Here is a 21,581-nt window from a genome sequence, read left to right on the forward strand (position 1 = left end):
AAGCTCGAGCCCAAATGGGAAGGTCCCTTCATTATTGACCAAGTTCTGACCGGTGGAGCGTAGGTATGCATCGACTAATCGACTCGAGCCGAAACCATGGAACACGGCCAGGCTTCGAAGATTCTACGCCTAGCGCCGGACTCTATGTTCGTCTCCTTCCTCTGTCCATTTTTTGCATATACATTATCTGCCTTGTTTTTCTTTCTCTCTTTCTTTTATTCCTTCTTTAGGCTTTCCAAGGCCAACTTGTGCCTCGCTTGCACATTATAGATGCGCTAGCCGCGCTCATCATACCTGGGGGCTTCTTTCACAGAAGCTTATTTATTTATCCGAGCCTCGTGCCCCGCACATGTGTTATGCTTCCGCATGTACCTTTTTTTGCCATTATATGCATCGATATGACTTAAGTTTTGGCCAAGCTGGGTTGCTTGGCTCTTGTATTTATGCCCTACGTTCCCGTTAATTCGGCTAGGGCATAAGGGGAGCACCTCTGCGATTGTTACTGCTGGGTCAGCTGGATGTGTACCTCAGACTGGGTGAAGTCGAAACTAGCGTTCTTAAGGGAATATTCGGTCGGTGAACAAAAGATGGCTTTTATTTATTTTCCATATTTGCCCCTAGATGTTTTTCCTGCGTTTCCTATCGCAGTCCGGACATGCACTTTAGGGCATGCTTACCCAGGGAAAGGAACCCTTAACGGAACTATTCTCCCTAGAATATGTTTCTTACTACCCATGTAATATAACATAACTAGTTGGGCGCTTGTCTGTTCAAGCACTAATGACCCCTATGCCTGGTCGCCACGCATACCCCGGTTCTTATATAACTGAGCGGGTATTTGGATACACTTTAGACTATTGGGTCCCGAGGTTGAAGCAAAAAAGGTCCGCCAAGACAAATGATCTACAATCCGGCTAGAAGGCATTATACATGTCACTTTAATTACATAGTCATGCAGACTGACTAAATTCCTCTTCTATACCATCCAACAGGCGGTCTAGCCTACAACCCTGTTGGGAATACTTTGCGGCTAATTCTACTTGCCCATAAACTAAGCTAACGGGGATCTCTTTTTGGTCGGGCCCCACAGGTCCGACCTCGGCCATGTGATTTGGGTCAGCCTTGGTATACCGCGTCTTCACCATGGCCCAGGCTTCTCTGGCACCTTGACGGCAGGCCGATAACTTCCATAATCAGAAATGCCGCCGTGCTCCCTTGAGCTTCTCCGTAAGCTCTGCAACACCTTCTGGCAGGGAGACGGATGGCCACAAGGCCTGGGCAACACCTTGCATCACCTGTCGAACTTGTTCGTGCAGATGTGAGAGCTCGGATAGAAGATCACTCACAGACCCGGGCATTTCCTCCGTGGGACGACCCGTCAGCATACCTATAGACATAACGTTGTTAGTCGGCTTCTTCGCCGAACTCCTTCAAAAGGATTCGTTCAAGCACTTACTGAAAATGCCGCGCCAAAGCCGCTTATTCTCCTTCTCGGAGTCTGCAAGCTGGGCTCGAACGTCTTTTAGTTCCATGCTCAGCTTGATATTGGCGTCTTGGAGATTGTTTTTCTCCCGCCTAACCTCAGTCAGCATGCATTTGCCATCCTCTAGCTGTTGCACGACATGCTGGTCCTCCGGATTTTCTTCAGATTCATCTGCAACATCTATTGTTAGATCTGCTTCCACGCCGCACACTATATGGTAACCATCATTCTTTAAAATAAATGTTACCAGTGGGAGACTTTTTTGGTTCCTTCAATGCGGCAACAGCGGCCCGCAGTTGGGTCTTGCATTCCTCCAGCTCCTGTGACAGCCTAGTATTCTTCTCTGTAAGAACCTGCACAGTAAAGATGATCCTTAAATTAGTTCTGCTAACTGTTTTAAGTCTCAGGGGCTACTGATACATATAGATCGTCAGATTTACTTACTCGTACATCCTTTACATACTGATCCGTGGCTCTGGCCAGACCATCTTGAGCAGCACGGAGGTAGGCCTCTCTAGAATTGAAGGCATCAAATGCCTCTGGTGAGAAACAAGCGTCACGGAGTACGGCCCGACGGCGCCTATGAATCATGGTGCTTTCCACTTCTGAGTTTGTAGCGGATAATCTATCCGCATCCTCTGTAGGGGGCTTATCCTGCGCCCGCCCCATATCGGCTTCCGCCTCTATGTATGGTCCTGGCGCCCGACTGGTGCAAGCGTGATTAGCAACATCGCCGGACATATTCCGGCGAGTGTTTTTCTGTTAAAGAAACACGGGCGTCATTACATTTCGAGAAAGACGACAACCACGGAGCAGGGTTTTTGTTATACATTTGCGCCGGCGTCTCCGTCCTGGCCGCCTTCCTTTTTGGTCTACCCGGCCTCAGTGCCTCTTGTTGGCGAGCTGCTGTGGGTTCGGCAGGGCGTCCCGAATGCCTTCCCTGTAAAACCGCCATATGTATATGGTAGGTGAAGTGTCTAAAAGGGGACCCTAGTTTTTGGAGTTGCGATTTTTGGTTTTTCTTACGTGCGATGCAGGAGGCAGTCCGGGATAGTCGGCCGTAATGGCCACCATGGCATCATCACAGCTTAACTGATAGAACTGCCGGTCTATCAGCTCCACAAATATAACCGGATCTTCTTCAAGTCCGGAGTCGAGGACCCGGTCAGGGTCCTCTGGTTGTGGGGAAGGGCTGCTGACCTCCTTTATGGCTTTTCACAGTTCCTGTCGCAAAGTGGCAAGGTGAATACTCACGACAAAGAATGCGAGAAAAATGGGAGTAAGGAGATAGAACTTACCCAGCTTGGAGGATTGTACATGGAGAATCCATCCCGTGGCTTGATGCGGATGAACTCCTCTTCCTCTCCCTTGAACAATTCGGACAAATTTTTTGCTAAAGCGACAGCATTGTCCAGACCCTTACGCCAGCAGCGGGTGGCATCATCCGCCCGTTAAAACACCACAAGGGGTGCCCACGATATTGAAGTGGTTACACTCCCCGCCTTATGCAAATCGACATAACTTCGATTACTGTCAATCTTGATTGAGCCAGTGCTTTAATCCGGTTCATCAAGTAGAGGCCTTCTCCATTGTCTTCCACTTGGGGGCTCCGTGGGCGCCAACTTCGGCGTTTCTTCAGAGGGGCATTGTTGAAATCAGGAAGACCCCGCCGAACAGGGTCCGGAAGGGGAACGTCCTCCATATAAAACCATTCCGAAGGTTAGTCTTCGACCGACTTCTTCGGGGTACCGGACAGGTATCCCGTACCGGCGATGCGCCATATTTCGGCTCCACCAAATTGATAAAGAGACCCCCCCCTGTGTGCGAGGCACGAGGCAAAATAGCCTTTTCCACAGCTCGAAGTGAGCCTCGCAACCCAGGAACAACTCGCAGAGAGCAACATAGCCGGTGATATGTAGAATGGAGGCAGGGGTGAAATTGTGTAATTGGAGGCCATAGAACTCCAAGAGCTCGCGGAGGAACGGATGAATTGGAAATCCGAGTCCCTTAATAAATAAGGAACAAGGCAGACCCGCTCCCCCATAGAGGGACAGGGAAAGCTCTCCGCTTGCTCCCCGCGATTGTAGGTGGCGAGCCCGGCTCGAACGGGCACCATATACGCCGGAGGGAGAAATCCCTTAGTCTGCAGTTCGACTAATCGACTGTGTGGGACTGAACACCTCTCCCAATCACCGGGCTTAGGGCTATGGGGGCGGGAGGAGGAGCTGCGGAGGTCAGCCATGCTGGAATGGATCTTTCCGAAACGTGCTCTGATGGATTCTCGCTGGGAGAGGATGGTATGGATCGGATCTAAGAATCCCCATCCCTTTAATGGACAATTTATTTATCTGGCTAGGGGAGAGAATGTAAAAACGCCCTGGCGCCTCGTATTCATTCGACGCGTTGGAGATAGCCCTTATTGCGAACAGAAGCCAAGAGGTTTAACATTTATGAGGCCGGACACTGCTTACAAACACTCGAAAATTGGAGAAGAACCCGCTTTGCAATGCCGAAGACAACACTACGCGCCGGACTCATCGTCATTGAAGCCTGGTTCAGGGGCTACTGAGGGAGTCCTGGATTAGGGGGTCTCCGGACAGCCGGACTATATCCTTTGGTCGGACTATTGGACTATGAAGATACAAGATTGGACTCTACTTGGCCTGGAAGGCAAGCTAGGCAATACGGATATGTATATCTCCTCCTTTGTAACCGACCTTGTGTAACCCTAGCCCCCTCTCGTGTCTATATAAACCAGAGGGTTTTAGTCCGCAGGACAACAGACAATCATACCATAGGCTAGCTTCTAGGGTTTAGCCTATCCGATCTCGTGGTAGATCAACTCTTGTAATACTCATATCATCAAGAATAAATCAAGTAGGATGTAGGGTTTTACCTCCATCAAGAGGGCCCGAACCTGGCTAAAACATCGTGTCCCCTGCCTCCTGTTACCATCTACCTTAGACGCACAGTTTGGGACCCCCTACCCGAGATCCGCCGGTTTTGACACCGACACTAACCATAGCATGAAACATATGGATCCAAATCAGCCCCTTACGAAGCGACGCATAAAGTAGGGTTTAAGCTTCTGTCACTCTAGCAACCCATCATCTACTTATTACTTCCCAATGCCTCCCCCTAGGCCCAAACAATGGTGGAGTGTCATGTAGTCGACATTCACATGACACCACTAGAGGAGAGACAACATACATCTCATCAAATAATCGAACGAATACCAAATGCACATGACTACTTATAGCAAGACTTCTCCCATGTCCTCAGGAACAATCATAACTACTCACAAATCATATTCATGTTCATAATCAGAGGGGTATTAATATGCATAAAGGATCTGAACATATGATCTTCCACCAAGTAAACCAACTAGCATCAACTACAAGGAGTAATCAACACTACTAGCAACCCACAGGTACCAATCCGAGGTTTGGAGACAAAGATTGGATACAAGAGATGAACTAGGGTTTGAGATGAGATGGTGCTAGTGAAGATGTTGATGGATATTGACCTCCTCCCGATGAGAGGAACTGGAGGGATGTTTCCCCGGCAGAACAGCTCCGCCGGAGCCTTAGATTGGTTCCGCCAAGGTTCCGCCTCGTGGCGGCGTTGTTTTGTCCCGAGAGCTGGCTTATGTTTTTTTCCAGGGAGGAAGACTTCATATAGCCAAAGATTGGCACCGGAGGCCTACCAGGGGGACCACGAGGCAGGGGACGTGCCCCCTACCCTCGTGGATGGTGGGTGGGCCCCCTCTGGTGCTTCCTTCACCCAATATTTTTTATATATTCTGAAAATGACTTCTGTGAAGTTTCAGGACTTTTGGAGTTGCGCAGAATAGGTCTCTAATATTTTCTGCTTTTCCAGCCCAGAATTCCAGCTGCCGGCATTCTCCCTCTTCATGTAAACCTTGTAAAATAAGAGAGAATAGGCATAACTATTGTGACATAATGTGTAATAACAGCCCATAATGCAAGAAATATCGATATAAAAGCATGATGCAAAATGGACGTATCAAGTACCGACGCTGTCAAGGTGGAAATCGAGGTGACAAGCAGCAAGGATCCTGGCGACGTCGCCTTGTAGGAGCTGACCTTCTTCATAGTTCCGCCCGAGCTGCTGGCCAGGGCTGGGTTGTCGAGGACAGTGTCCCTCCACATTCAGATTGACAAGCTCAGATCCTAAATGATTCTATAGTGCCTTCTGTTTATCTTAGTAATATGCTAATATAGGGGTTAGCTCAGTCTACTTTAGCTTAAGAGATGGTGGGTTTTGGTGGCGATGCAGCAATTACTTCAACATCAGATCAGTAGTTAATGTAATTTCCAATAGTTAGACAGATATTTTGTGTTTGTTAGATATAAAGATTCTTTGGGTAAGAAGTATAAGCAGCTTATATGCTTGTTTGTTCAGTAAGTGTTGCATACTTGTGCGAGTTGATGTGACACATCAAAGAAGTACTACTAGTAGTAGTACTCACCTGACTGCGCACCAGACAGACGAAGCTTGTGTCGTGTTGGTGTCGTGTGCGGCCCACACATTAACCAAAACCTCGCGCCTCCAACTTAGCTTCCACATTTTAAACTTCTCAATCTCAAGGCCAAGGAGCAACGGGAACCTATGATAGAACCAATCGGATGGTTGAGAACACTACAATTCAAAGCTACAGATGCGTGTGTGAGAGAAGACGAGTGCGCGCGTGCACCTCTTCTCTTCGTGTATAACATACTAAACTCAGAGTACAAGTGCATGTGGGTCGCATCGACCTAGGGAGCTAGAGATGGTGCATGCGAGAAGTCCCGAGAGACTAGGTGTGTGCGTGGGAAAGAGGGAGAGAGATGATATGTGTCGATGTAATGCGTGTGAAAAAATGACTAGTCTATAGCTCCCCACGAGGCTATTCCTGTTGAACGCCCCAATAACCGTAAGATATGTATCCGACGGTGCTAGTTATTTCACGTACACAACAGTAGAAAAAGAAGTACCATGGCACATTACAAAACTGCTACACCACGGCCGAGAACTCATGCCCATGTTACACCGTCCGGGAATAGTGCCACACTTCGAAACTAGAACCGTCAATAAATTTTGAGCTTGCGTCTCATCACATTCCAAATTACTACCACACTATATTTAAGGGCAAACCTGTTCACACCAATCACAACCTAAACGGTTTCCCACTTAGGGTCGTATTAGTACTCGATTATAAATACTACTATGCCAAGATGACTACACATTCCTCATCAACTCCTCATCCACAAAAACAAACAAATCATTCAGCATCATTCCCTTGCATTTGCCATGGCCAGCGTGAGTTCTGGGTCGAGAGATTACCACTAGGGAGAGGCGAGCATGGAAGCGGAAACACGAAACATGTCCCGCCTCGCCGCGAAAGTAGCCGACATGTCCCGCCACACAGCAGTAGAAGCACAGAGGTCCCGCTGCGCCGCCGAAGCAGCACGGAGGTCCCGTCGTGCCGTTGATCCAGCAGACTGGTCCGGCCGCGCCACAGAAGTAGCAGAGATGTCCCACCGCGCCGCGGCGGTCTGGGAAAATGTCTCGTGGGCAGGCGAGGACTCTTACAGGCGCATGCATGCGATCGTCCAAAGAAAGATGGATCAGATCTCTGGCTGGGCGAGGTTCCAGGATGACATGAAAGCCTCGTTTGAACAGGCTACCAGCGTCATTCGACAACTAGGTTAGGGCAATGCGAAGCTCCGGGCCAGAAGGGCGAAGTAGACGGAGGAGACCGCTGCCTTGTTGAAGAGGACGAGCGTCATCATCAAGAAACTTATGGACGAGAATGCCATGCTCCGCGTCGAGCGCGAAAGGCTGGTGGAGGAATCCGTGGATGCTGCCAAGCAGTGTATTAAGGATGTGAAACTGATGAAAGAGATCATCGCCGCTCGCCGCGAGAACTAGTGTCCACAACCTGTGATACCTCTCCAACATATCTTTAGTTTTTTATTGTTCCATGCTGTTATATTATCATTCTTGGATGTTTTATAATTATTTTATAGTCATTTTATATGATTTTTGGTACTAACCTATTGACATAGTGCCAAGTGCCAGTTGTTGTTTTTTTGCATGTTTTTTACATCGCAAGAAATCAATACCAAACACAATCCAAACGCAATGAAACTTTTTGTGAATTTTTTTGGACAAAAAGATATCCAATGGGCCGGAGAAGCGCTTGGGGGGTGCTCCGAGGGGAGCACAACACACCAGGGCGCGCCTAGAGGCCCGGGCGTGCCCTGGTGGGTTGTGCCCACCTCGGGTGCCCCCCGGACTGCCTCTTTACTCTATAAATACCGCAATCCAGAAACCCTAGGGGAGTCGACGAAAATCAATTCCAGCCGCCGCAAGTTCCAGAAACACCAGATCCAATCTAGACACCATTACAGACGGGTTCATCATGTCCATTGGTGCCTCTCCGGTGATGCGTGAGTAGTTCTTTGTAGACCTATGGGTCCGTAGTTAGTAACTAGATGGCTTCCTCTCTCTCGTTTGATTCTCAATACAATGGTCTCTTGGAGATCCATATGATGTAATTCTTTTGCGGTGTGTTTGTTGGGATCCGATGAACTTTAAGTTTATGATCAAATCTATCTCTTTTTATCCATGAAAGTTATTTGAGTCTTTTTTGATCTCTTATTTGCATGATTGATTATAGCACCATATTTCTTCTTCGGTATTTGGGTTTTGTTTGGCCAACTTGATCTTTTATCTTGCAATGGGAAGAGGTGCTTCGTGATGGGTTCGATCTTACGGTGCTTGATCCAAGTGACAGAAGGGGAACCGACACGTATGTATCATTGCTATTAAGGATAACAAGATGGGGTCTATTTCTACATAAATAGATCTTGTCTACATCATGTCATCGTTCTTATTGCATTACTCCGTTTATCCATGAACTTAATACACTAGGTGCATGCTGGATAGTGGTCGATGCGTGGAGTAATAGTAGTAGATGCAGGCAGGTGTCGGTCTACCAATCTTGGACATGATGCCTATATAATGATCATTGCCTGGATATCGTCATGATTATTTGAAGTTCTATCAATTGCCCAACAGTAATTCGTTTACCCACCGTTTGATATTTTTCGCGAGAGAAGCCACTAGTGAAAACTACGGCCCCCGTGTCTCTTCTTTAATATATTTGCCTTTGCGATCTATTTTCCTTCGCTTTTCTTTTCAGATCCACTAAACCAAAAATACAAAAATAACTTCCTACAATTTATTTTACTCGATATCTATTTATCCCATATATATCATATTTTCATCACGCCTGTTTGCCAATATTTGGCGCCGTTACTCGAAAGGGATTGACAACCCCTTTTACACGTCGGGTTGCGAGTATTTGTTATTTGTGTGCAGGTGTTGTTTACGTAGTGTTGCTTGGTTTTCCTATTGGTTCGATAACATTGGTCTCATCACTGAGGGAAATACCTACCGTCGATGTGCTGCATCATCCGTTCCTCTTTGGGGAAATACCGATGTAGTTCTAGTAGACATCAACCTGCAGCGCATCAAGAAAGTAGAGTGTGAGCCAGATCGTTGTATGCATCTTTCTTCTTCGTTTGGCCTTTTGTATTTTGGGCGTAGCCGCATGTGGCTTTTTTAATTATCTTCCTAAATAGGTAAGATAATTATTATGCACTGTCGTTGTCCTTATATATTCATCACTCTTGCTATAAGTCGCAGTAGATGCTATATAGGTTCGTCGGATCTTACATCAAGATCCGTGCAAAATTTTATTTTCAGATTTTCTTTTTTTCTCTCTTAAATCGCAGTAGAGTGAGACATAGCCACGCCATTAAATAGGGGCTCGGGCATCATTAATGGAGATCTTGGGAGAGAGGTGGATGGCAGATGGAGGTCAAAGGGCTCTCCTCCTGATGAGCACATGCAGGGGTCTGATCGCACGCCTCCCGTACTCAAATAGCTACCCTGCACTGCGCCTCCTAGCTATAACAAAAAGGGGATGTGTGGCGGCATGTAAATGGTAACTAGAACGCCCACGGTTTCAATAATACTTGTGTTTCCGATTGTAATGTGACAAACCTTGTTCCAAAATGACATTGTTGATTGTTAATGTGTGCGCCTTCGCAAACCGGACACCAAAATTACCACAACATGTTGGTCCCATGTCATGACACCAAGCCAAGTTTCATGATTTTCATGCATGTTTTGGATTTATAAGAATTAAAAAACCAAGTTTCTCAATGTTTCCGGCCAAGCCACGACGCCCAGATGTTTGAATTTCATTCCATTTCTTGCATGGGACCTAGAAATTTACCCGAGGACACACATGTGATTTTTCCACCAACTTTGGTGCACTGGAGCATGTGCTTGTAGTTCAAATTTGAATTATGCACATTAAATGACCAGAAACTCAACTAATGTATAAAAAGGCCAAACAAACCCGGAATAATTCCAAAATTTAACATGACACTCATATAGTTCTATGTAGCCTCCGTAAAGAAAATCAAGGGGGGGGGAGTGTATATCATTTTGCACACAAAGGTGACACATTCCCTCTCAGAAACACGAGCCTTCTTGAGAGAAGCTTCGGTTTGCAAGAAGCTTATACCAAAACTTGTTCCAATTCGGCCAAAAAATTTACCACAGCATGTTAGTACCATGACATGACACCATGCCAAGTTTTTGATTTTCAGACATGTTTTGGATTTACAATAATTTTAAAACCAAGTTTCTCAATGTTTTCAGCCAAGCCACGATGCCCAGATGTTTGAATTTCATTCCCATTTCTTGCATGGGACCTAGAAATTCACCCGAGGACGCACATGCTATTTTTCAACCAACTTTGGTGCACTGGAGCATGTGCTTGTAGTTCAAAATTCAATTATGCACATTCGATGACCAGAAACTCAATTAATGTATAAAAAGGGCCAAACAAACCCGGACTAATCCCAAAATTTAACACGACACTTATATAGTTCTATGTTGCCTCTGTAAAGAAAATCAAGGGGTAGCCTATATCGTTTCGCACACAAAGGTGACACGTTCCCTCTCAGAACCACGAGCCTTCTTGAGAGAAGCTCCGGTTTGCAAGAAGCTTATACCAAAACTTGTTCCAATTCGGCCAAGTTTGTTACCACAACATGTTAGTGCCATGAGATGACACCATGCCAAGTTTCATGATTTCCACGCGAGTTTTGGATTTACAGGAATTTAAAAACCAAGTTTCTTAATGTTCTCGGCCAAGTCACGATGCCCATATGTTTGAATTTCATTCCCATTTCTTCCATGGGACCTAGAAATTCACCCAAGGACACACATGTGATTTTCCAACCAATTATGGTGCACTGGAGCATGTGCTTGCAGTTCAAATTTGAATTATGCACATTAATTGTCCAGAAACTGAATTAATGTATAAAAAGGCCAAACGAACCCGGAATAATTCCAAAATTTAACAAAATGTAAACTTAATTAATATCTTATCTATGTGGGGCATTTAATAAATTTCTGTTATATATGTTTTCTACCCTATTCAAATTTAGTAGATATGACAGTTTGATGCTCTCACATAATCTATTAGTGACACCATACGGGATGTTGATTCCTATCAACTACCATATCCTAAAGGTTAAAACAGGTACATAATCATCTTCTCTGTTTTGCACATTGCACTACCAACCCATTTTTGATGATGCACATTAAACTGTTGATTCGAGTTTTATGTAAACCAGTGGCTTACAGTTGATTTTCATATTGTTTGAAATTGTGTCAATAAAGTTTTTTTAGAGAATATTGTTTGCTGATGTTGTCGGATGTGTGTATGAAGGATGCTTTTTTTCCTCCCGTTGCAATGCACGGGCATGTTTTGCTATTGTATAAAAAAGGCCAAACGAACCCGGAATAATTCCAAAATTTAACAGGGCACTCATATAGTTCTATGTTGCCTCTATAAAGAAAATCAAGGGGGAGGCAGAGTATATCATTTTACACACAAAGGCGACACGTTCCCTCTCGGAACCACGAGGCTTGTTGAAAGAATCTCTGGTTTGCCAGAAGATTAAACCAAAACTTGTCCCCATTCGGTCAAAATTATACATATAAAAACAGGGTTTAGATTATCCCAAACGTCTCGCTACCTAGACCAATGTACTATGATTTTAATTCAACATAAAAAGGATACACATATTTGAATTGGAGATCGTATGGTGCACGTAGTTCATAGTGAAATATGATTACTGCTATATGCATGTTTTCTGTTATCAAGATAATATTTAAATGATGGTATAACTTGACAACAATCGTATTGAAATAAGGAAATTTGATTCAAATTTAGTCCATATGGTAGACGACAATATATATGTTCATAGGGTGGAGTAAAATGTTCATATACGATGGAAGATCAAAATGTAGGACTACATCCATTATAAACCGCAAGGTCACCTAACGACATATTTCAATTCAACATAACGTGGATTCAAAAATTGAAATTCGAGATCCTGGCATTTGTATTCATATAAAAAGTTACATGACTCTTTCTTGTGGTGGGAATTGATTTGTTTTTTGTTGTTGTTGAGGGAAGTGCAAATTGATTTGGTACTGTACAGGGTAATCTTGTTCTCCCAATTTTTTTTACATTTTTCTTGTAGTATTTTCAATGGCATTTATAGCAATATAGTAAAAGGGGACATGACTCTCTTGTGTCTTGTATGAATTGTTTTTTGTAGACGTTAAGTTTGTTCTGCCGAACATGGAATCCGCGCCTTGTTATCCCGAAATTCTCAAGCTCGAATATCTTTTGTCTCTTCTGTTGTGAAATTCCCGCCTCTTCAACCCGTGTCGCGCCTTGTTATCCCGAAATTTCAACGCGAGCGAAAACTCCCTCCTCGCCTGAAATTGGTCCCGCAGCCCAGACACACGAAATCCCCCTTCTACCCCTCAACCGGAAATGCCGCCTCGACGCCGCGTGGTTAAAACTGGTAGGGGTACGTTCGTAACTTACCCTACATTTCGGAGAAGCGTGTCCCTGAGCCATGGCTCCCCTACCTTCCCCTTCGCCCCACCCCCCATTCGTACATCGTGGCCGCCAAAACCCGCGAAACCCCACCCTCCTTCGTCGGCCTCCCGACCGCCGCCCAGTCAGAGACTCTTCCCCGCCAACGTCGTCCACCGCAACAGCTCGTCATCCCTCATCCACCGCACCGGATGACGATCCATCATCGATCTCGTCGTCCCACCGGATCAGCTGCCACGTCCTCCACCTCCAAGGAGCTGCCTCGACGTTCGCCTCATCTATCACGCCACCTCCATCCCCATTGTGCCATCTTGACCTGCCCCACCAGAATCACAGCACCCTCTCCAATTCCTCCGATGAAGCCGAGGCTACTCGGAGCCACCAAGGAGGTCCTGCACGCACCGCTGCATTTTATCTTTTATCCGATCTCACGGGGCTGTCGGTGCTCGATATCCAGCAGCCATGGCGGGTCTCCATCGATGGCGCCGTCACCGGCCACTTCATCCACTGTATTTCTCCCCCATGTAGTTGCTTCCTAGGTGGCGACTTCCACACCGGCACTAGCTGCTGCTGCTCCGGCTCTCGCTCGCGCTGCTACTGCTGCTCCAGCTCTCGCTCGCGTTGCGGCTCTGTTCGTGCTGTCGTTCGCGCTGCTGCACTGCTCTTGCTTTCGTTCATGCTGCTACTCTGCTCTGCTATTTCTGTCGGTCATGTTGCTGCTTCGCTCTTGCTCTCGTTTGTGCTGCTGCTCTGCTCTTTCTCTCGCTCGCGCTGCTGCTGCACGACCTCCGGCAGCTCCAAGAGTTGATGCTTTAGCACTTGCTCGCGGTGTTGCTGCACGAGTTGCTCTCTACTAGTGCGTTCCCTGCTCGAGCGGCTGCTGATTTAGATCACTGCTTCTCTCCTACTAATGCGCGAACGCCCTAAACTTCTATTGCAATGCTCTGCTACTAGTTCAATCAGTTTCAATAGTAAAATTCAGTTTTGATTGACTGTAAACTTTAGTTTCTTTAGTTAAGTTTAGTGTGAACAATATTTTACAGCATCTGTCGGAGCGGCCATGGCAGGGGTGATGCATTTTACATCTAGCACTTTTTGTATTAACGTTGTTTGTCTTGTCCTGCTTAAGGCTCGCTGTCGTACACCTCACCGGAGCAGTACCCTCTGCGCTGTATCCAGGGGCCACAGATCTTCTTCCCCACCTCCGAGAGTCACACCAGCATCACCATCCTCAATGTCCAACTTGATGCGGAGCATCCCAAGGTCACCCTCATGGACCTACCTACGTCTCCTACGACACCACTTCGACCAATGACAAGAGCCCGAGCAAAGGCTATTGAAGATAAGGTGAACTTGCTCCTCTCTGAATTTCCACTTCCTACATATGAGACAAGGCTGCTACCTCATGACCCTATGTCTGATCAGGTACTTGGAGGAAAGCCATGGATCAGCTACACCCAACAGACAAGACGGCGAGAGCACCAAGGATGAGGGAGAAGAGAAAGAGCTGCCGAAGAAGCTCCAGCCACCGGGCGACCGGTCGAGACCGGACGTTCGGCGCCTAAAGACCCAGCCGACCCAAGTCCCTGCCAACGCGGGCTACAGCCAGTGCACGTCCACCCAGGACCGGATGACCGACACCTCCCAGTGCCCGGACGACCGTGCGCCTCCGGACGACCGGCACCACCTCATCCGAGCCGAACCAGCGGATTTTCGAAGACCACCGGACGACCGACACCCCAGACATCCGACCTCGACCAGACATCCGACCGAAGCATGTCCGAACCAAAACAGCGGACTTCCTTCAAGTTCCGGACGTCCGGACCCTCACCAGCCACCGGACGACCGGTAACCGCCGGACGTCCGGCATCTGTGTGATGATTTCGTGTTGGGCCGAAGCCCATGTAACACTTCGACCACTAAGACTATAAATAGACCTCCTCCCACTTTCTAGGGTTAGAACTGTGTTAGCTCATATGTGAGATAGAGCTTCGCTCATCCATCCGGATCTACTCCTTCGCGAGGGACTGTCACCTCTTCAGAGAAGATCCACCTGGATTCAACACCCCTAACGGGAAGACATCAAGACCTCCTCACAGAGAAGAACCAGTTACCCTATGTATCGTCCTTTGTTGGTTTCGGATCGTGTATCTCTTTTATGTTCGAGGATCTAGCATATGTGTGATCGTCCTTGTTGGTTTGAGTGATTCTCTTGTGTTCCCCTCCGTGTTTTTTCTGCGTGTTCTTCGTGTTCATCGCGGGATCCGGTCCTTTCATGAAAGATCGACCGCTTAGGGTTCCACCCTACAACATCTTGGTTTCCTGAGCTGTGTTGATCACGATTTCAGAGCCTCCCCTTGTTGTTTTCTAGCCTACTTTTGTTGTGTTCTTCCCCAATTTCGAAAATCCCCACCAAAACTAGCCTCAATTTTTTTTGTGATTTGTTGGTGTGATGAAGTTTTATTGGATTTGATCCATGGATTTGCTTTGCCATGAGTGGATCTAGCTTTCCCCCATCATTCCCACCTTTTCCATCCACAAAATCGCCCAGATTTGACTAATTTTGCCTCCACCACCATGAACCCTAGTTGTTCATCCTGTGCCCGAAACCGCCCAGGCACTGGACATCCGCAAGTCCCGGACGTCCGACGAACGGACCACCGCTCCACCACCGGACGTCGAACGTTTCCCGAAGAAACTGAAAACGTTCAGTTCGAACACCACCACCACTCCACTTCCACTTCCGCATACACACCCCAATACCACAATAGTTTCCGCAACCACCATTTGCTTACTCGTTTCACACTCAGACACAATTATTCCACATTCGGTTTTGAGAACTTGAGTTACAGCTCCCGTTTCGTAACGTGTTTCGGCTACTTAGGGACGGCTCGACATCAACATCACCGCCTCTCATCTTCACCACGGATTCGTCATCGGCAACAACCACTCCACCATTTTGACACCATACCGTAAGCTGTAGGATCGAATGTATGTCTAGAGGGGGGGGTGATTAGACTACTTGACCAAATAAAAACTTAACCTTTTCCCAATTTTAGTTCTTGGCAGATTTTAGCTATTGTAGGACAAGTCAAGAAATCATCACACAATTCAAGCAAGAATGCAAAGAGTATATTGGCAGCGGAAAGTAAAGCATGCAACTTGCAAGAATGTAAAGGGAAGGGTTTGGAGAATTCAAACGCAATTGGAGACACGGATGTTTTTCCCGTGGTTCAGATAGGTGGTGCTATCCTACATCCACGTTGATGGAGACTTCAACCCACGAAGGGTAACGGTTGCGCGAGTCCACGGAGGGCTCCACCCACGAAGGGTAATGGTTGCGCGAGTCCAAGGAGGGCTCCACCCACGAAGGGTCCACGAAGAAGCAACCACCCACGAAGGGTCCACGAAGAAGCAACCTTGTCTATCCCACCATGGCCATCGCCCACGAAGGACTTGCCTCACTAGCGGTAGATCTTCATGAAGTAGGCGATCTCCTTGCCCTTACAAACTCCTTGGTTCAACTCCACAATCCTGTCGGAGGCTCCCAACTGACACCTAGCCAATCTAGGAGACACCACTCTCCAAGAAGTAACAAATGGTGTGTTGATGACGAACTCCTTGCTCTTGTGCTTCAAATGATAGTCTCCCCAACACTCAACTCTCTCTCATAGGATTTGGATTTTGTGGAAAGAAGATTTGAGTGGAAAGCAACTTGGGGAAGGCTAGAGATCAAGATTCATATGGTAGGAATGGAATATCTTGATCTCAACACATGAGTAGGTGGTTCTCTCTCAGAACATATGAGTTGGAATTGTGTATGTGTTCTGATGGCTCTCTCCACGAATGAAGAGGAGGTGGAGGGGTATATATAGCCTCCACACAAAATCCAACCATTACACACAGTTTTCCAATCTCGGTGGGACCGAATCAACAAACTCGGTCGGACCGAAAAGGTAAACCTAGTGACCGTTAGAGATTTTCGGTGGGACTGACATGCAACTCGGTAGGACCGATATGGTTAGGGTTTGGGCATAACGTAATCTCGGTGAGACCGATTACACAAACTCGGTGAGACCGAGTTTGGTAATAAGCTAACCAGAGAGTTGGTCAGGTAAACTTGGTGGGACCAATTTGCTCTTTCGGTGAGACCGAAAAGTTACAAAAGGGAAAGAGAGAGTTTACACTGCAATCTCGGTGGGACCGATTCGCTCTTTCGGTGAGACCGAAAAGTTACGAAAGGGAAATAGAGAGTTTGCAATCCCATCTCGGTGAGACCGAGATCCCTATCGGTAGAAACGAATTGCTAGGGTTTGGCAGTGGCATATGACAAGTGAAACTCGGTGGCGCCGGATAGAAAGAATCGGTAGGACCGAGTTTGGCTTAGGGTTTACGTCATATGTGGATATGGGAAAGTAGTTGAGGGTTTTGGAGCATATCACTAAGCACATGAAGCAAGAGGCTCATTAAGCAACACCTCATCCCTCCTTGATAGTATTGGCTTTTCCTAAAGACTCAATGTGATCTTGGATCACTAAAATATAAAATGAAGAGTCTTGAGCTTTTGAGCTTGAGCCAATCCTTTGTCCTTAGCATTTTGAGGGTTCCACTTTCACATCCATGCCATGCCAATCATTGAGCTTTCCTGAAATAGTCATCTTGGAATAGCATTAGCTCAATGAGCTATATGTTGTTATGAATTACCAAAACCACCTAGGGATAGTTGCACTTTCAATCTCCCCCTTTTTGGTAATTGATGACAACATATAGATCAAAGCTTCGACAAATGATAATAAGCATGAAATATATCGTCGCTTTGAGAAGTATATGACAAGTAAGAGCTCCCCCTAAATTTGTGCATATTTAAAATTTGCTTTGGACTGCAAATGCAGAAAGAGTTAGAGTCATGGGTTACTCTTCCATGTCACATACATCTTGGTGGAGCGCTTAAAATGATAAGAATAAAATACATGCACTCATCACCAAGAATAGTGAATGATCACATAAGATAGATAAGATGATAATATTAAGCAAACATTAAGTGTAGCTTATGATCAAACACATGATCATCAATGTCTCACGAGCAATGACATAGTATCTCACACAAGAGCAAACAAAGTTCGAAAAAAAACACCAAATAAAACAAGAGAGAATAAAAGCAACACTCTCTCTCGAAGCCTATGATCTATACATTTTCTCCCCCTTTGGCAACAAGTTACGAAAAAGATCCTAGAAAATGCATAGTGCTAAGTCGACACTCAGGCTTCATCTTCAGGTGGTGGTGGAGTCCGGAGCACTCCAAGGACGAAGCCTTCTGTAGACGTGGTCGGAGTCGAGGCTGAAGTGGACGCCGGAGCTGGTGGAACTGAGGCTGTAGCTGGTGCAGACGTGGTGGCTCTGGGGTCAGCAACTGGCACTGCAGATGACCTCGGACCTCGTGGCACTCTGGGAAAGGCATCAGTTGTAGTATTGCCTCTCCTCTCCTGCATGTCATCCTGGAGCTGCTCCACTGCAGTCTGAATCTCTGTCACTTTGACATCCAAGTCATAGAACTTTTATTCCATGATCCTCTCTAAGCTTGCCTGGTTCTGAGTTAGGGTGGCTAGTCCTTGCTCAATCCACAGGGTGGATGCAATCAAGTAACCAAGCTGCTCTTGTTTGGTTTTCAGGAAATATTCAGATGCCTCCTCTTGAGTAGGCATCTTGGCAGCTTTCTCCTTCCTTGCCTTCTCCTTCTTGGCTTGTGCTTGGGCAGATGATGGTTCGTTCTCATTCATCACAACTTGATTGTCCTCAAAATCTGGATGGATGGGCAGGTGTTCCTTGTCCAGTAAGTATATGCCTGTGCCCACCTTGGAGTTAATGAGCTCCTGGATCTGAGGGGCATAACCACAGCTCCTCTTCTGATCTGCTGCAGTCCTCTTGATAGTCTCTACTATGAGGCTCCTGACCTTGAATTTCTAAGGCACATAAAAAATATGAAGCAAATTTATTGCATGGCCTCTGATCATCTTGTGATCACCTGACTTGGGCAATAAGGTGTGCCTTAGGATCCAGTTGATAGTTGGCAGCCCTGACAGAACATAATGGACTGAGCCAAACTTGAAAGTATCAAGTGCTTCATTTGGAATTTCCTTGTACATGTTGGACATAGAGTTGTGGTCCATCTTCTTCTTGGCATATACATCCAGGTCATCTTCATTTTCCTCTGGGGCATTGATCAACTTAGCCCATTCTTCAACAGTAGATTGGTACCTCGTACCCTCAGACATCCATGTGATCCTTCCATCTGGGTAGAAGTGTGCTGTGGAGTAGAATTGCATAATGAGTTCCTCGTTCCACTTTGTGAGCTTCTGCCCAACAAAGTCTGCAACTCCACAAGCACCAAAACTGTCAATCACACCAAGATAGTGTTCCTCATTGTCCTTGATGTACTCCCAATCAACCCATCTCATGTCACAAACTATGGGCTTCTTATCAAGCAGCACTGTCTCATAGAAATCTTGCTGTTCCTTGGTGTGAAACCTGTAATCCACAGCAGTTCTTCTCCTTGAAGCATACGGGTCTGCTTCTCTCCACTTCTTGAGCCCTAAATCTCTTCTGAGCTTCATGTCCTCAGCCATAGGATGAGCATCATTGTGGTCTGGGATCTTGGGCTTGAGCTTTCTCAGAACATGCTCTTCATCATCTTCTTCAACAACAGTCTCAGGCACTAGGGCCTTGTTCTTTTCAGTTGCAGGTATGCTCCTCGTATTTCTCTTTGGAGCTGTCTTGACCTTTGATGCAGCCTTGGGTGCTTCCTTGGGCTTAGTTGCAGTAGCCCCTGATTTGATAGCATCACCCATTAGCTTGGGTGCCTTAGGTGCTGGTGCAGCAACCTCTTCTTCTTCCTCTTCTTCCATGATGGAAGCCTTTCCAAGCACTCTGGCTACGGTCTTCTTGACCCTTTCCTTCCTTTTCTTTCCTTCAGCAGCAACTGGCTCTATGGTTGCAGGCTTTTCAGGAATCTGAGTTGAGGCTCTGGCCTTTGGCATAGGCTGCCTACCTGCTGGCCTTTTTATTTTCAATCCTGTCTTTGTGCCTTGAGCTGAGCCATGTTCCTTCTCGAGCACTACTCTCTTTGAAGTTGCTTCCTCTTCTGCCACATAGTCCTCATCCTCTGATTCTGAGGTTCTCTTCTTCCTTTGTCTTGTGGCAGCTTTTGGCAGATTGCTAGGGGTGCTCCTGCTGCCTTCATCTGAAGAACTTGAGGGACTAGTGCCCTCACTCATCTGCACTGGCTGTTCTGACATGTTTTGGCTATCACTTTGGTCTGACATGATGAACAAGCCAACTGCTGACCCTGTGAATAGTTTATAGATGAGGTAGAGTGGATAAGCATCACAAAATGCAGAGATTTTTGCAAAAGAATAATTCAAAAACTTAGTTTTAGTTTCCCACTGAAAGCATCTCGGATCTACCGATTTCTAAACTCGGTGATACCGAAGCAGTTTTGGCACCTAAACTAGTGAACTCGGTCAGACCGAGTCACAGTTCGGTGGCACCGAGACTGCTAGGGTTTCACAGCGTTCCAAAATCGGTCACACCGATAAGTAATTCTCGGTCAGACCGAGTCTCACTTGTGCAATGGCATAAGCCAAATCGGTGGGACCGAGTTTTTCAACTCGGTGGGTCCGAGATGGTTTCGGCGGAAACCTAACCCTAAAATTTTCGAATTAAACCTAATCTACGAGTTCATTGACTGGATAGAAGTTTAACAAACGTGGCAAGAATCATGATGATCACAATGTGCTAAGAATCGGATTGGGGAATAGCACAAAGATCGAGTCCATACCCTAGTTCGGCGGAGACTCGCTACGGCGGCAACGGCGGGGTTGAATTTCCGTTGACGGCGATGGAGACCAGCGACTGGAGGCGGCTGGCAGCAAGGAGACGATCCAGAGACCAAGTTGGCAGAGCAGGCCTTCGCACGGGCGAAGGGGTTCGGAGAAATTTCCAAATTTTTGCCCGTGACTATATATAGCCCCACCCTGTCGGTGTGACCGAGTGGAACAACTCGATGGCACCGAGATACAAAATTTTATACCGTTGTTGCAACTCGGTGTGATCGAATGGTTCAAATCGGTTGCACCGAGATCGAAAACCTAGATCAACTTAATGATCTTGGTAGGACCGAAAGTAGGGTATCGGTCAGACCGAGAATCATAAAGAGGTTTTGGAAGTTTAAGTCTATGACGAATCGGGGACTCCGAGCGCTCCTCACACAGAGTGGTTCGAATCTGACTTGATCAAATTTTGTGATGTAGCATGAATAGAGTTTGAGATGAGAAAATCATAGATAGCTAGAGGAGGTTCTTAGGCATTCTTGTCCATCCACTTGGCAAAAGGAAATAAAACCAAACAATCAAAACAACAAGTGGATGTCCTCGAATGAGTAAAATATGCAACCAGCATGCTCACACAATAAGATGGCAAATGAAATATGTGACAAGGCATGCACAACCAATTCTAGCATCTATCAAGCAATTTGCGATGACAAGGTCATCTATATATGAGTATATTGACTTAGGAGTCAAGTGAGAACACTTGATCATAGGTCATACTCATCGTTTAAGCTCAAGTGGGGTTACCACTTTTACATAAAGCATTGTTGTGTTCACATCTTTAGAGTTGCTTTAGCTCAAGTCTTGGAGTAAAGCTCCCCCGAGATGTGATATCCCCCCTTAGAGGGATGAACTAACCTCGGGTTTTGTCGATGATGACTTCATGTAGATGTTGAAGATGTGGATGCTCAATGTTGATGTAGATCACTTGGAGCTATCCATTTGAGTGAATTGCACTTTCAATACCTACATGGGTTAGTCCCACAAGGAACAAACAAGGATATCCATAGACATAGAGTGATGCACACACAAGATGATGTCCATGAAAACTTTTAGGTTACCTTGTCCCTTGTCTTACCAACAAGAGGGTTTGTGACTCCTTGAACTAGTGCAAGATGTGGAAGTTGATTGCACTTGTTCTTGCCAAAATGATAAGAGTGAAGTATGTTGGCGGAGTCACCCTCAAGAACTCTCTAGTTATTCTTCTTTT

This window comes from Triticum urartu, chromosome 1A (assembly GCF_056163025.1).
Source record: "Triticum urartu cultivar PI428250 chromosome 1A, HENAU_Tu73, whole genome shotgun sequence".
NCBI lineage: Eukaryota > Viridiplantae > Streptophyta > Magnoliopsida > Poales > Poaceae > Triticum > Triticum urartu.